General features: G+C 39.9%; 1 protein-coding gene across 5 annotated transcripts in view; it reads left to right on the top strand.

Moving 5' to 3' along the window:
* ZNF366 (zinc finger protein 366) overlaps positions 1–14156 on the top strand; it is a 354936-nt gene that overhangs the window by 77211 nt on the left and 263569 nt on the right. For 3 of the 5 annotated variants that reach the window (XR_010117052.1, XR_010117050.1, XR_010117051.1), the window contains one exon: positions 13646–13807. The exons of the other annotated variants lie outside the window; for them this stretch is intronic. The gene's annotated coding sequence lies outside the window, so the exon portion shown is untranslated. The remainder of the gene's footprint in view (positions 1–13645; positions 13808–14156) is intronic. 5 annotated transcript variants of the gene reach the window in all.

Below are 14156 nucleotides of genomic sequence, written 5' to 3' on the forward strand. Positions count from 1 at the left end.
AGGACATATTCAGGGACTCATTTAGGGAGTCCCCAGGGATGTTCCTGTGTGCTAATAAGCACAGCCCTCCTGGCAGCAACAGCCTTTCCTCCTCTCCCACGTGTGGCACATTGGGTCTGCTCCGACTCTTGGCCTTGGTGGGTGTGGGTCTGGGTCTCTGTTCATGGTGGCTCTGGCTGCTTCATCTCTCTCCCCACTTCTATTCCCTGTTAAAGTGGCAGTAGTCACTTCAATGAAGGAGGACCCGGTGTAAACTACTTCTCCAAGAATCACGGCCTGATGCTCTGGTTTCTTAGAGATGTCAGCAGTAAATACCTTTTTACCTTTTTATGTATCTCTTCTTCCTAAGAACTTGGGCACGAACCCAGAGGGGCAGGGCAGAAGGGCATGCTCTTTGATCTGTGAAAAATTGCTCTTCTCTTTCAACTGCTACTTCTCAACTTTACACAAATCATGCTGCCCCTCATCTCTTTCATGCCTAAGCACACTTTCTTACCTTTCACCTACATAGGGCCCAGGGGGCCATTCAGACGTGAGCAAGGCGGTCTGACCTCTCAGAATTAATATTTCCTTTAGGCTTTTAAACTGGAAGACCCATTATCCCCACTGTTACAATCATTGCTTATTATACATGTCTTAAAACCTCTCCTACTAAGTTGTGGATGTGAGAGTTTTTTTGTTTTTGTTTTTGTTTTTAAGATGGAGTTTCTCTCTTGTTGCCCAGGCTGAAGTGCAAAGCTGTGATCTCAGCTCACTGCCACTGAATGTGAGATTTTTTGGGGGGCAACATATCTTTGCATTTCCATACACAGCAGGGTGCTTGATATGTAGTTTATGATATGAATGAAAATATGAATGAATGCATGTAGGTAAACAACATTAGGTAGTGTAGTTACTGTTGATTTTAGACTATATTTCTATCAGAATATTAAATTAAACCTTGGCTTGTACTCACTGGAAATAATTTACATTTTTATTAAAAAAGAATGTTAAAATAAACCCGACTCATTTCCGCCACAGGGTATTTGTACTTTCTATTTCCTTTCACCGAATATTCTTCTCTGAATTTTGCATGGCTTCCTTTCTCATTTCTCTTAAATCCAATGTAACCTTCTTATAGAGGCTGTCCATGATAGCTCCATTTAAAATATTATCTACAGACGTTCTTTACTCCTTTACTCGATCTATTTTTTCTTAACAGAGCTATTGAATGTTTTCTTATTGTGGGTAAAATAAAGTTCCATGAAGATTGAGATCCTTGTCTTATTTCCTGCTCTATCTCTCGGGCCTTGAATAGTCACTGACATGTAAGTAGTGATGGTGGCAGTGGCCCATCTGGAGCAGCTGCTTTGGGAATGCCAACTGCAGTAGGGGAGGCATGGTTGGGGCTGTACACTCCATGAAGCTGGCAGGGCCTGGGAACAGGCAGAAGCCCTGCCCCCTACTGAGTTGGTGGGATGGGAGCCCTGTGATCTTGAGCAGGGCTGCAGCTGCCCAGCTATGGCTCTAGATCCAGGCATCCCTGCATTCTAGGGAGCCCAGGAAGCCCTCCTTCTCCACAGGCTCAGAAGTGCCCACTCCTGCTCCCTGGCCTCTCCCTGCTCCTGGTGCCCACTCCAATTTCAGAGCAAAGTTGAAGCCAAGCCCAGGCATTGTTGCAACCAGCCCTCACACCTCCTTGGCCCCCTCTGAAACTTTGGGCACCAGTGAGCTCAGGGAGGGAGGCTGGGGGCTGCTGAGGGCAGTTCGGTGCCAGCCTGTAGGTGCCCCTTGGTGCAAGCAGTCTGGGCACGATGGAGAGCATGTTGATGGTGGCAGGAGGCAGACAGATTTCTAGGAGGGAAGGGGTGGGTCCCTGGCGAAGATCCACCTTCAAGCCAGAGATGACCTGCAGCCTTGGGGCCAGGCTGCCAGTTCCAGGTGGAGTCCGTGACCCAGGACGAGAACTTATGGTGCATTTTCCAGGCCTGCCCATGGCCACCCATGGTCCAATCAATATGCACTTCCTCCCTTCTGAGCCCATTAAAATCCCAGACTCAGTCAGACTTGCACACTCATTGGGATTACCTGCCTGCTGAAAGGAGCTACCCACTGCAGGTCTCCTCTCCATTGAGAGCTGGACAACCTGTCTGCAGAAAGGAGCCAATCGCTTCAGGTCTCCCGCAAACTGTTCTGTTACTCAGTAAAGTTCTCTCTGCCTTGCTCACCCTCCAGTTATCTGTATACCTCATTCTTCTTGGATGAGGGACAAGAACTTGGCACCTGCTGAATGTTGAGATTGAAAGAGCTGTCACACAAACAGGGCTGAAACATGCTCCCTATTCACCACCTTGCAGGTGATGAGAAGCAGAGAAGAGCTGCCATCTTTCTGGGAGCCTAGACCTTGGAGCTCCCCAAGCCAGGGCCGTGGCATGCTGTAACACCCTCTTCGGGGCTCTGCAGTTCCTGGTGTCTCTGAGTTTTCTGGCACCATTGCATTCTCCTTGTCCAGATGCTGGTGCCCACAGCGGAAGCTGCTTGCAGTATGTCTGGTCCAGCTGTAGCCTTACATGGAGCCAGCACCTGTGCTGGCAGCTGGAGCTGCCTGCCCTGCTATAGCTGGTGCACCTGGCTGTACACAGTGGCCAGACCCTGCACTCACTGACTGACACACCTCTCACTGCTCTGCAGCTGGCTCACCCTTGGCAGGTATGGGATCTGGGCCAGAAGGGCAAGCTGAGTGCAGCTGCTGGACTCGGTGGGCAGAATGAGCCAGTGGGCACAAGCAAAACCCAGGTAGAGGCACTGCTGGCCACAGAGCTTTCCAGTTGGTGAAGCAACACCCTAAGGACCCTGTGACAATAGGAGCTCAGTAAATATGTACTGAGTCAATGAATTAAGCCAAGAAAGGCTCCCTAAAGGGGGTGTGTGCCCACATGCAGAGGTTTCCTTAGTTTTTGTTAGATGCCACTCTAGTGAAGCCATTCAAAGTTCAACAGTTTGGTAATATCTAAAATGTTGACTCCTCAAAAAAGTTAATTGTTTATTGATCTCTTGTTATTGCTCCTTGAAAATGTGTATCTAGACCTATAAAACTCTTAGTTCAGAGTCCATTATTTCCTAGTATTTATAGCTGGACAGTCTCATGATGAACGACAGCTTATATGAAAACCTGGTTTTATCTGCCAAAATTGAAAAATAAGTAGACTTGAGTGCAGTGTAGATTTTAAAAATACATTTATACTAAAAAAACAAACTATTTTGCTGATGTTAAAGTATTTGACAAATTTTGGACCTTTGCTTCTGGTCATGATGGAGTAATAATGATTAGATTTACTCTCTTGCCTGAAATAAGTAAAAAATAGGACAAAGTATATGAAACAATGGTTCTCAGGATATTGGACATAAGATCCGGCACAACAATGACCTTTGAGGGACGATAAACAAGTAAGGCAAACCCTACAGTTGCCCCAGCTTACTGTCTTGAGACAGTGTTTAGACTGTGGGACAGGGAAAAGAATCCAGAACAGAGCTTGGCAGCCTCCCTGAGTCTAGGGGTTGGAGCTGGAAGTCCAGGTAAGGTAAGCCAAGTGGTTAGAGTTCAAGGACAGAGTACCAGAGAAAGAGAGATACACAGAGAACTCCAGAGACATGCATAGGGTCCCCTCAAGCATTCAGCTGAGTACCGATCAGCTCATGCATATGTAAAACCCAAATGGGCTCTGGGAAGAACCACTCAGAATGATGAGAGGGAGCAACCTCTCGGGCTCACATGGCACAGGGAATAGTGCCTGCTCCCATCAGCAGTGGTGGAAAATGTCGTAATTCACAGGGTATCCGGTGAAGTATTAAGAAGTATTTTCTCTCAGTAGCACAGCAAAATTAGCTGTATCCTAAATGCTGCTCTGGTCCTGCCTGACAAAGCCTGAAAGCAAGACTTGAAGTTTCCAAGTAACTTAACCATGTCCCAGATTGTGATAAATACGAAATACAACCTGCAATTAGGTCAAAAGAAAAAAAAAATCTGTCAGTAGAAACTGACCCCAAAATGACACAAATGTTAGAATTACTAGACAAAGACATTAAAACAGCAATAACTATATGTTATCTGTTCAAGAAGCTAAAGGAAAGGTTGAACATATTAAGTAGAGATATGAAAGATATTTTTAAAAGACCCAAATTGAACTTCTAGAGATTAAAGCAACAATAAGACCAAAAGCACACTAAATTGTGTTAGTGGCAGATTAGACATTACAGAAGAAAAGACTAGGAAACTTGAAGGCATATCAGCAGAAACTATAATTGACAGGTTCAACAGTCATATCTCAAAAATTGCTAGAGTAAGTAGACTAAAATTCAGTAAGAATATAGAAGACTTAACTAACACTATCAACCAACTTGACCTTTTTGATATTTCTAGAACATTCCACTTCATAACAGCAAAATACACATTCTTTTCAAGTGTACACAGAATATTTACCAAGGCAGGCCATATTTTAGACCACATAACAAATCTCAGTATGTTTAAAATAATTCAAGCCACACATGTTATGCTCTCTGACCACAAGTGACTGAAATTAGAAAGCAACTGAAAGATATCTGTAAAATCCCCAAACATTTGGAAGATAAAGAAACATTTCTAAATGCCCTATGAGTCCAAGAAGAAATTAATAGAGAAATTAGAAAGTATTTTTAACTGAAGGAAATGAAAATATAACATATCAAAATTTGTGGCATGCAGCTTAAGCAGGACTTAGAGAAAAAAATACAGCACTATATAACTGTGTTAGAACAGAAAAAAGTTCTCAAATCAATGACCTTAGCTTCCACCTTAAGAAAGTTGTAAAAGAAGAGCAAATAAAATCCAGATAGGCAGAATAAGGAAACAATAATTATCAGAGCACCATTGAATGACACAGAAAACAAAAATAATACGGAAAAGTTAATGAAACCAAAAGCTTATTGAGAAGGTCGATAAAATGGATAAACCTGTATCCAGACTGATTAGGATTGAGAGATGGCGTCACTATAGATTATAGGGATATTAAAAGGATAATAAGGGAATACCATGAACAACCTCTTGCCAATAAATTCAACAATATAGATGAAATGGACAAATTCCTTGAAAGATACAAATTACTAAAGCTCATTCAAGAAGAAATAGATAACCTAAATATCCCTATACCTACAAAGTTTGAGTTTGTAGTGAAAAACATCCCGCAAAGAAAAATTCAGTACTAGATAACTGTAATGGTAAATCCTACCAAACATTTAAGAAAGAAACAATACAAATTTTCACAAACTCTTCCAGAAAATTGGAAAGGGGAAAGTACTTTCCAACTCATTTCATGAAACTTGAATTGCATTGATATCAAAACCTGACAAAAACATTACAAGGAAAAAGAAATCACAAATCTGGAGCCTGGCTCTGGCCAAAATTCTATGTATGATTTTTAGGCCTGACCAAGGTAATTACAGAGGTTTTATCTAGCAGGTCTCATGGGGAAAGCTGCTTTCCCAACACCAGACTTGCACTGAAGTTTCTGAAGGCAGTCGCAGTCCAGGACTCAGGCCCCCTGGCTAGCCATTTGGAGAGGCCTTTGGTTGGGACATCTCTGCCAAGACCTCCCTCCTCATTGGAAAGTGGAGCTGGGGAGGATTTGAAGACACTTTTCCCCACTCTGACTCAGTACTCGGTACTTTTCTACTCTGGTCCTTCCCCTTTACCCTCCCTCCCCACCCTCTGGGTCCCATAGAATGGTAGGAGCCTTTTATATGGCAAGCCCTTGACAGTGAGACAATGTCCCTCAGTCCATGCTGAGACATCTGACCCTAAATGGATGTCATTCTATAGGGCAAAAAGGGGACATTGAGGGAACCCGCACTTTCTCCTGTTTGGCCTCTTGCTTATACTATTGCAGTAAGTGATTCCGTTAGGGGTGTCTAATCTTTTGGCTTCCCTGGGTCACATTGGAAGAAGAAGAATTGTCTTGGGCCACACATAAAATACACTGACACTAACAACAGCTGATAAGCAAAAAAAAAAAGCAAGAAAATGTCATAGTGTTTTAAGAAAGTTTACAAATTTTGTTGGGCCATATTCAAAGCCATCCTGGGCCACACGCAGCCTGTGGGCCATGGGTTGGACAAGCTTGGATTGAAGTCTTCAATGTTACTTTCATTTTGGTTTGTCTTAATGGCTACTCTGACATCCAGAAGCTAAGCACTCTTCAACTCAATTCAACTATTGACAAAACCAATATTCTTCATGAAATATAGAAAATCAAACCCTACAATACATAAAAAGAATATATATCATTACCAAGAGAGGTTTATCCCAGGAATGCAAGATTGGTTTAACATTTGAAAATTAATGAATATAATTCACCATATTAAAACAAATTTTAAAATAATCATATGATCATCTCAAAAGATGCAGAAAGAGCATTTGACAAAGTCTAATAACAATTCCTGATTAAAAAATAATCTTAGCAAACTAGGAATAGAAGAGAAACATCCTCATTTTGATTAAGGACATTTATGAAAAACAAAACTAGTATCATACTTAAAGGCAAAATGCTTTCTTCCTGAGATAGAAACAAAACAAGGTTATTTGTTATCGTACTTCTATTGAACCGGAGGTTGTAGTCCATGCAATAAAGCAAGAAAAAAAAAAAAGGCATCTAGATTAGAAAAGAAGTAGTAAAGTAGTTTTTATTCATAGATCATCTATGTGGACAATTTTACGGACTCTACAAAAAAGTCACTAGAATGAATAAATAAGTTAGCAAGTTTGCAGGATACAAGATCAATATACAATTAAAATTGCATTTCTATTTACTAGCAACAAATAATGTGGAATTAAAATTTTAAAATAATACTATTTATAATAGAATTAAAATCATGAAAATCGTGAAATATTTAGGGATAAATCTGACAAAAGATGTGCAAGACCTGTGTGCTGAAAACTATAAAATATTGGTGAGAAGGATTAAAGAAGACCTAAACAAACAGAGAGAGATAATGTCTTCATGGATCAGAGACTCAGTATTTTAGAAATTTCAATTGTCCCCAAATTGATTGATCGATTCAATGCAATCTATCAATCTAAATTCCAGAAAGTTTTATGTAGAAATTGACAAGCTGATTCTAAAAGTTATATGAAAATGCAAACAGCCAAATAACTTTAGAAAGGAGAAGGTAGAAGGATAACATTACCTTATAAGATTTTAAAGTCTTATAGTAATCAAGGTCAGTATGGTATTGGCATAAAAATAGACAAATAGATCAGCAGAACAGAATATAGAGTCCAGAAATAGAACTACACACACGGGGTCAACCTGATTTTTACTAAATAGCAGAGGCAATTCAAGGAAGAAAGATACTCATTTCAAAAAATTGTGGTGTTACAATGGGATATGAAAGAACCCCTGATATTATACACAAAAATTAACTCAAAAGGGATCACGGACCTAAATGTAAAACCTGAAACTAAAAACTCTTACTGTCACTGAACTGAACTGGGTCCATTTGCCAGTACACAATTGAAAGTCAAACACTGAAGCACTAGGTTTTTGTACAGAGAAAAGTTTGTGGCAAGGCTGCTGAGCAAAGAGATCAGTGCCTGGCTCAAATCTGGAGCTGGGGTTCAGGGCAGATTTTATAGTCAGAGGATAATGAGGCATGATGTGATTGGATCTTGCAATGAGGTGATGCTGGGAGGTCTAATTTGACTGGCTTCTACAATGGGGTGACACCAGGGCTTGATCTGATTGAATCCTGGATCCTGCCATGTGCCTTCTGCATCTTAATTTGGTCCCTGTTTCTTGGTCCAAGCACTTATGTTCTGCTTATCACTGCATGCTTGGTTCGTCTGGGTATGCTCAGGTTACATGACCTTCAGCCTGGGGGTGGTCTGTGGCAACTGAAAAACAACTCAGCTTTGTTACATAAAAGTTGAACCAGATTGATTTGGTGATTAAGAAAACATGGGGCGAAAACCTTTCTGGCCTTAAATTAGGCCCGGCCCTCCCCTCCCCTCCCCTCCTCTCCCTCCCCTTCCCCTTCCCCTTCCCCTTCCCCTTCCCTTCCTTTCTCTTTTTTTTGAGACAGGTCTCACTCTGTCACCCAGACTAGATTGCAGTGGTGTGATCTTGGCTTACTGCAACCTCCGTCTCCCAGGTTCAAGAGATTCTCCTGCCTTGGTCTTCCAAGTAGCTGGGATTACAGGAGCACACCATCACGTCCAGCTAATTTTTTGTATTTTTAGTAGAAACAAGATTTCGTCATGTTGCCCAGGTTGGTCTTGAATTCCTGAGATCAAGCGATCCGCCTGCCTTGGCCTCCCAAACTTCTGGGATTACAGGTGTGAACTACTGCACCTGGCAAAATTAGGCAACTATTTCTTCATGAAACACCAAAAACATGATATATAAAAGAACAGATTAAACTGAACTTCACTAAAACTAAGAACTTCTTCTTTTCAAAAGATCCTTAACTGGCACAAGACAGGGAAGCCCTCTCTCACCACTCCTATTCAACATAGTGTTGGAAGTTCTGGCCAGGGCAATCAGACAGGAGAAAGAAATAAAGGGTATTCAATTAGGAAAAGAAGAAGTCAAATTGTTCCTGTTTGCAGATGACATGATTGTATATTTAGAAAATCCCATCGTCTCAGCCCAAAATCTCCTTAAGCTGATAAGCAACTTCAGCAAAGTCTCAGGATACAAAGTCAGTGTGCAAAAATCACGAGCATTCTTATACACCAATAACAGAGAGCCAAATCATGAGTGAAATCCCATTCACAATTGCGTCAAAGAGAATAAAATACCCAGGAATCCAACTTACAAGGGATGTGAAGGACCTCTTCAAGGAGAACTACAAACCACTGTTCAACGAAATAAAAGAAGACACAAATGGAAGAACATTCCGTGCTCATGGATAGGAAGAATCAATATCATGAAAATGGCCATACTGCCCAAGGTAATTTATAGATTCAATGCCATCCCCATCAAGCTACCAATGACTTTCTTCACAGAATTGGAAAAAACTACTTTAAAGTTCATATGGAACCACAAAAGGGCCCGCATTGCCAAGACAATCTTAAGCCAAAAGAACAAAGCTGGAGGCATCATGCTACCTGACTTCAAACTATACTACAAGGCTACAGTAACCAAAACAGCATGGTACTGGTACCACAACAGAGACATAGACCAATGGAACAGAACAGAGCTCCAGGAATAATACCACAGATCTACAACCATCTGATCTTTGACAAACCTGACAAAAACAAGAAATGGGGAAAGGATTCCCTATTTAATAAATGGTGCTGGGAAAACTGGCTAGCCACATGTAGAAAGCTGAAACTGGATCCCTACCTTACACCTTATACAAAAATTAATTCAAGATGGATTAAAGACTTAAATGTTAGACCTAAAACCATAAAAACCCTAGAAGAAAACCTAGGCAATACTATTCAGGACATAGGCATGGACAAGGACTTCACGTCTAAAACACTAAAAGCAATGGCAACAAAAGCCAAAATTGAGAAATGGGATATAATTAAACTAAAGAGCTTCTGCACAACAAAAGAAACTGCCATCAGAGGCAACCTACAGAATGGGGGAACATTTTTGCAATCTACTCATCTGACAAAGGGCTAATATCCAGAATCTACAAAGAATGCAAACAAATTTGCAAGAAATAAACAAACAACCCCATCAAAAAGTGGGCAAAGGATATGAACAGACACTTCTCAAAAGAAGACATTTATGCAGCCAATGGACACATGAAAAAATACTCATCATTGCTGGCCATCAGAGAAATGCAAATCAAAACCACAATGAGATACCATCTCATACCAGTTAGAATGGCCATCATTAAAAAGTCAGCAAACAACAGGTGCTGGAGAGGATGTGGAGAAACTGGAATGCTTTTACACTGTTAGTGGGACTGTAAACTAGTTCAACCATTGTGGAAGACAGTGTGGTGATTCCTCAAGGATCTAGAACTAGAAATACCATTTGACCCAGCCATCCCATTACTGGCTATATACCCAAAGGATTATAAATCATGCTGCTATAGAGACACATGCACACGTATGTTTATTGTGGCACTATTCACAATAGCAAAGACTCGGAACCAACCCAAATATCCATCAATGATAGACTGGATTAAGAAAATGTGGCACATATACACCATGGAATACCATGCAGCCATAAAGAAGGATGAGTTCATATCCTTTGTAGGGACATGGATGAAGCTGGAAACCATCATTCTCAGCAAACTATCCCAAGGACAAAAAACCAAACACCGCATGTTCTCACTCATAGGTGGGAATTGAACAATGAGAACACTTGGACACAGGAAGGGGAACATCACACACCGGGGCCTGTCATGGCATGGGGGGACGGGGGAGGGATAGCATTAGGAGATATACCTAATGTAAATGACGAATTAATGGGTGCAGCACACAAACATGGCACATGTATACATATGTGACAAATCTCCATGTTGTGCACATGTACCCTAGGACTTAAAGTATAATAAAAAAAATTTTAAAAAAGACAGAAAAAAGGAGAATAAAAAGATAAGCCACAGATGGGAAGGAAATATTTGCAGATCATATATCTGATAAAGGACATGTACGAATAATATATAAAGAACTTTCAAAGACTAATAATAAGAAAACAAACAATGCAATTAAAAAATGGGCAACATATTTGGATAGCAGTTTTACCAAAAAATATATATGTATGGGAAATAAGCACATGAAAATATGCTGAACCTCGTTCGTTACTAGGAAAATACAAATTAAAACTACATTAAGATACCACTAGAGACTTGTTAGAATACCTAAAATGAAAATGACTGACTCTCCACCATGTGTTGGTATAGATGTGGAGTAACTGGAACTCTCATATACTGCTGGAAGAAACGGAAAATAGTACAATCACTTTGGAAAACAATTTCTAAAAATAATTTCTGAAAATGTTAAACGTATAGCTACTGTCTGATTCAGTCATTCCTCTCTAAGGTATTAATCCAAGAGAAACAAGAGCACATCTCCATACCAAGAGTTATACATAAATGTTTTCAAGAACTTTATTTTTAATAGCCCCAAGCTGGAAACAATTATAATATATCCATCAACAGGTAAAAGGGTAAACAAATTATAGTATGTTCACATAATGGAATTCTATTCAGCAATTTGAAAAGAATGAACTGTTGATACACACAGCAATATGGGTGGATTTCAAAACAATCACATTGACTGGAAGAAGCCAAACAAAAAGAGTAGATAGTGTATGATTCCATTTATGCAAAATTATAGAAAATGAAAACTAATCTACAGTGACAGCAGATCAGTAGTTGCCCAGAGATTGTTCGTGGCGCAGAGATATGCAGGAGAAAGGCATTACAAAGGGGTGTAAATAATCTTTTGGAGGTAATGAGTATGCTTATTTTCATAATTTTTGGGATGGTTTTACAGGTATATTCATATATCAAAACCTCCAATAATGTACACTTTACGTATATGGATTATATTATTCATTAATTATGCCTCAATACAGCTCTTAAAAATATATAACAACTTTTCAGTAAAATCTTTTTAAAAAGAATTTTACTTACTTTGCATTTTTAGAAAGAGTGAATTGAACACAATTCAATACCTTCAAGTGACTCTGGGTCATCATTGTGAATATGAATTATTATGAGACAGCCTCAAAAATGAACTCAGATGAGTATAAGTGATTGAGTTTATACCTGGGATTTTGGCATGCTCTTCAAGTTCTTCAGGCCCCTCTCTCTGCTGTCAGTGTTCATGACCCCCTGCCACCACCACCTCCTCCTCTAATCTGAAACTTTCTTTAAAGCACCATAGGCCAAAGGTGTTTTGCCAAACCTTTCTACAGACTAAAGCTCACCGGCCACCTCAGTAGATGCCCTCCCCCCTTATTTCTGAATACTAAGAAGTTCTCACTTGCTCAATATCGTTGGGCTGGCCCCAGCCTTCTCTCCCTCTTCATTTTCAAGATCAATCCCAGCCAGTGGGACATGTGTTACCTTTCAAAGGCATGGCTAGTAAACGTTCTCTGTTCAGTAAGTGAATGAATGAAAAAGAGATGAAAAAATTCTATAACCTGACATATGCTATCTTCTTTTTTGTCCCTCTATCTGAGTTGCTGATCTTTCAGTGCTGTTTTCCGGAAATGCTGCTCTATAGGATCCTGCTGTGGCTCATGGTGGCATGGACATTAGAGACCAGGGATCTAAGGTGTTAGTCACTTTACATTGTGAACATCTAAGTCCCAGAGATGAAAGGAACAGCGTGATTGCTGTGGAAAATGGCATAAACTTTGTTTTGTTGCTAGGTCTGTGTATATGGAAATCGTGATAATTTTTGTCTGCCAAGCAGACAGCTAGATATTTTCACATTTCTTTTTCTCCTCTTGATCATCCTAAATGCTTTAAGTTATTTCTGGTGCCTCTTCTATTATTTATTTTGAATGCAGTAAGCCTTTCTCTGCAGGTTTGTTGACATCTCATTGAACTTTCCTGGGAACGAGCATGTTAATGGCATATTTAATGTCGGTATAAGCCATTGATTTGGGTTTGTGATATTTGCTGGAACATTGTGTCCTGAATCAAACATAAAAACACACTAAAATGTAACCTAAGAAACTGAATATTTAAATGGTCATGAATGAGAAAGCACAATCCAATTTTTTTTCCCCTGGAGTATACAGAATGTGGAAATCTAAATCTGAGGGATTCATATTTGATTTTAAGAAGTGTTATGTTTCAGAAAAATTCTTTTTAAGAACAAATAAAGAATATAAATAATGACATCTAAAAAGTTTCTTGCTTAAAATTGCTATAAAAGGTGTAGTATAGATGATAGTAAAAGTCACTTACTGGCATTTATCATTGAAATGTTGGTCTTTAGAAATGAATTGTTGTAAAAAATAAATTTGGTATTGCTGCTGTTCTAAAAAAAGCATACTGAAATCATAATCCCTCTGAGGTTGATGACTTCATTTTTTTCATTGTTGAAAACTGTTACTCTGCTATTGGATTAATTAAGAGTCTGTGTTCAGAAATCTTTTTTTTTTCTTTTTTCTTTTTTTCATACAGGGTAGTGCTTTGTCACCCAGGCTGGAATGCAGTGGCACGCTCAAGGCTCAGCGCAGTCTCAACCTCCTGGGCTCAAGCAATCCTCCTGCCTCAGTTTCCCAAGTAGTTGGGACTACAGGTGTGCACCACTACACCTAGCTAATTTTTCTATTTTTGTAGAGATGGGGTTTCACCATGTTGCCCAGGCTGGTCTCGAACTCCTGGGTTCAAGCGATCTGACTGCCTTGGCCTTCCAAAGTGCTGGGATTACAGGAGTGAGCCACTGTGCCCAGCCTGGAAATCTTAACTTTGAAATAGTAAAACAAAATTAAGGTTTTTTTTCTTGCTGTGGTAAATGGCAGCATTGGCCCTAATCCTTCAACCCTTGCTGTGTCTCTGTCCGTTGCTATGTGAATTTACAGTTCCCTTCACTCCAGTGAGTGGGGGATATTTTCTCTGCCCTGTGATATTGTGCTGGCTGAAGAGAATAGAACAGAAGCAACAGCGTAACAGTTCTGAGTCCAATTCTTTTGTGATTCTGTTTCTCTAGTGCCTCTGCCATTGCCATGAAAGAATATGCCTCCTCTCAACTGCCCATAGGAGGAAGAGGATGAGGGGCACAAGGAACAGAGCCACCCAAACTGAGCCCAGCCTAGATCAGCTGGGCCCTGGCCCACACAGCGATGTGCAAGTTAAATAAATGCCTATTGTGGTATGCCACTGAGATTTTACGGTTATTTGTTACACAACATTATCATAGCAATATCTAACAATACTGTACAAAGAGAATTTCAATGATAGCACCAAAAATAGTTATCCACAGTGAGTTTTCTAAACATTTGTAGCAAAATGACATATATAGTGTTTTGCTTGTGTGTTAAGATCCTAGATTAAAAATAATTGTGGTAGCAATTCTTAGAAATACAGACATTAATCAATCCATGATAATATTAAATTAAATAAGTCATATGAAAAGTATAAAAATTTGGGTTGTGCTTGCCTTACTTATTCATCTTTTACACAATGTCTGCTACCTTTCAATACATTCAACAAATTCTTAC

This window comes from Symphalangus syndactylus, chromosome 18, assembly GCF_028878055.3.
Source record: "Symphalangus syndactylus isolate Jambi chromosome 18, NHGRI_mSymSyn1-v2.1_pri, whole genome shotgun sequence".
Classification (NCBI taxonomy): Eukaryota; Metazoa; Chordata; class Mammalia; order Primates; family Hylobatidae; genus Symphalangus; species Symphalangus syndactylus.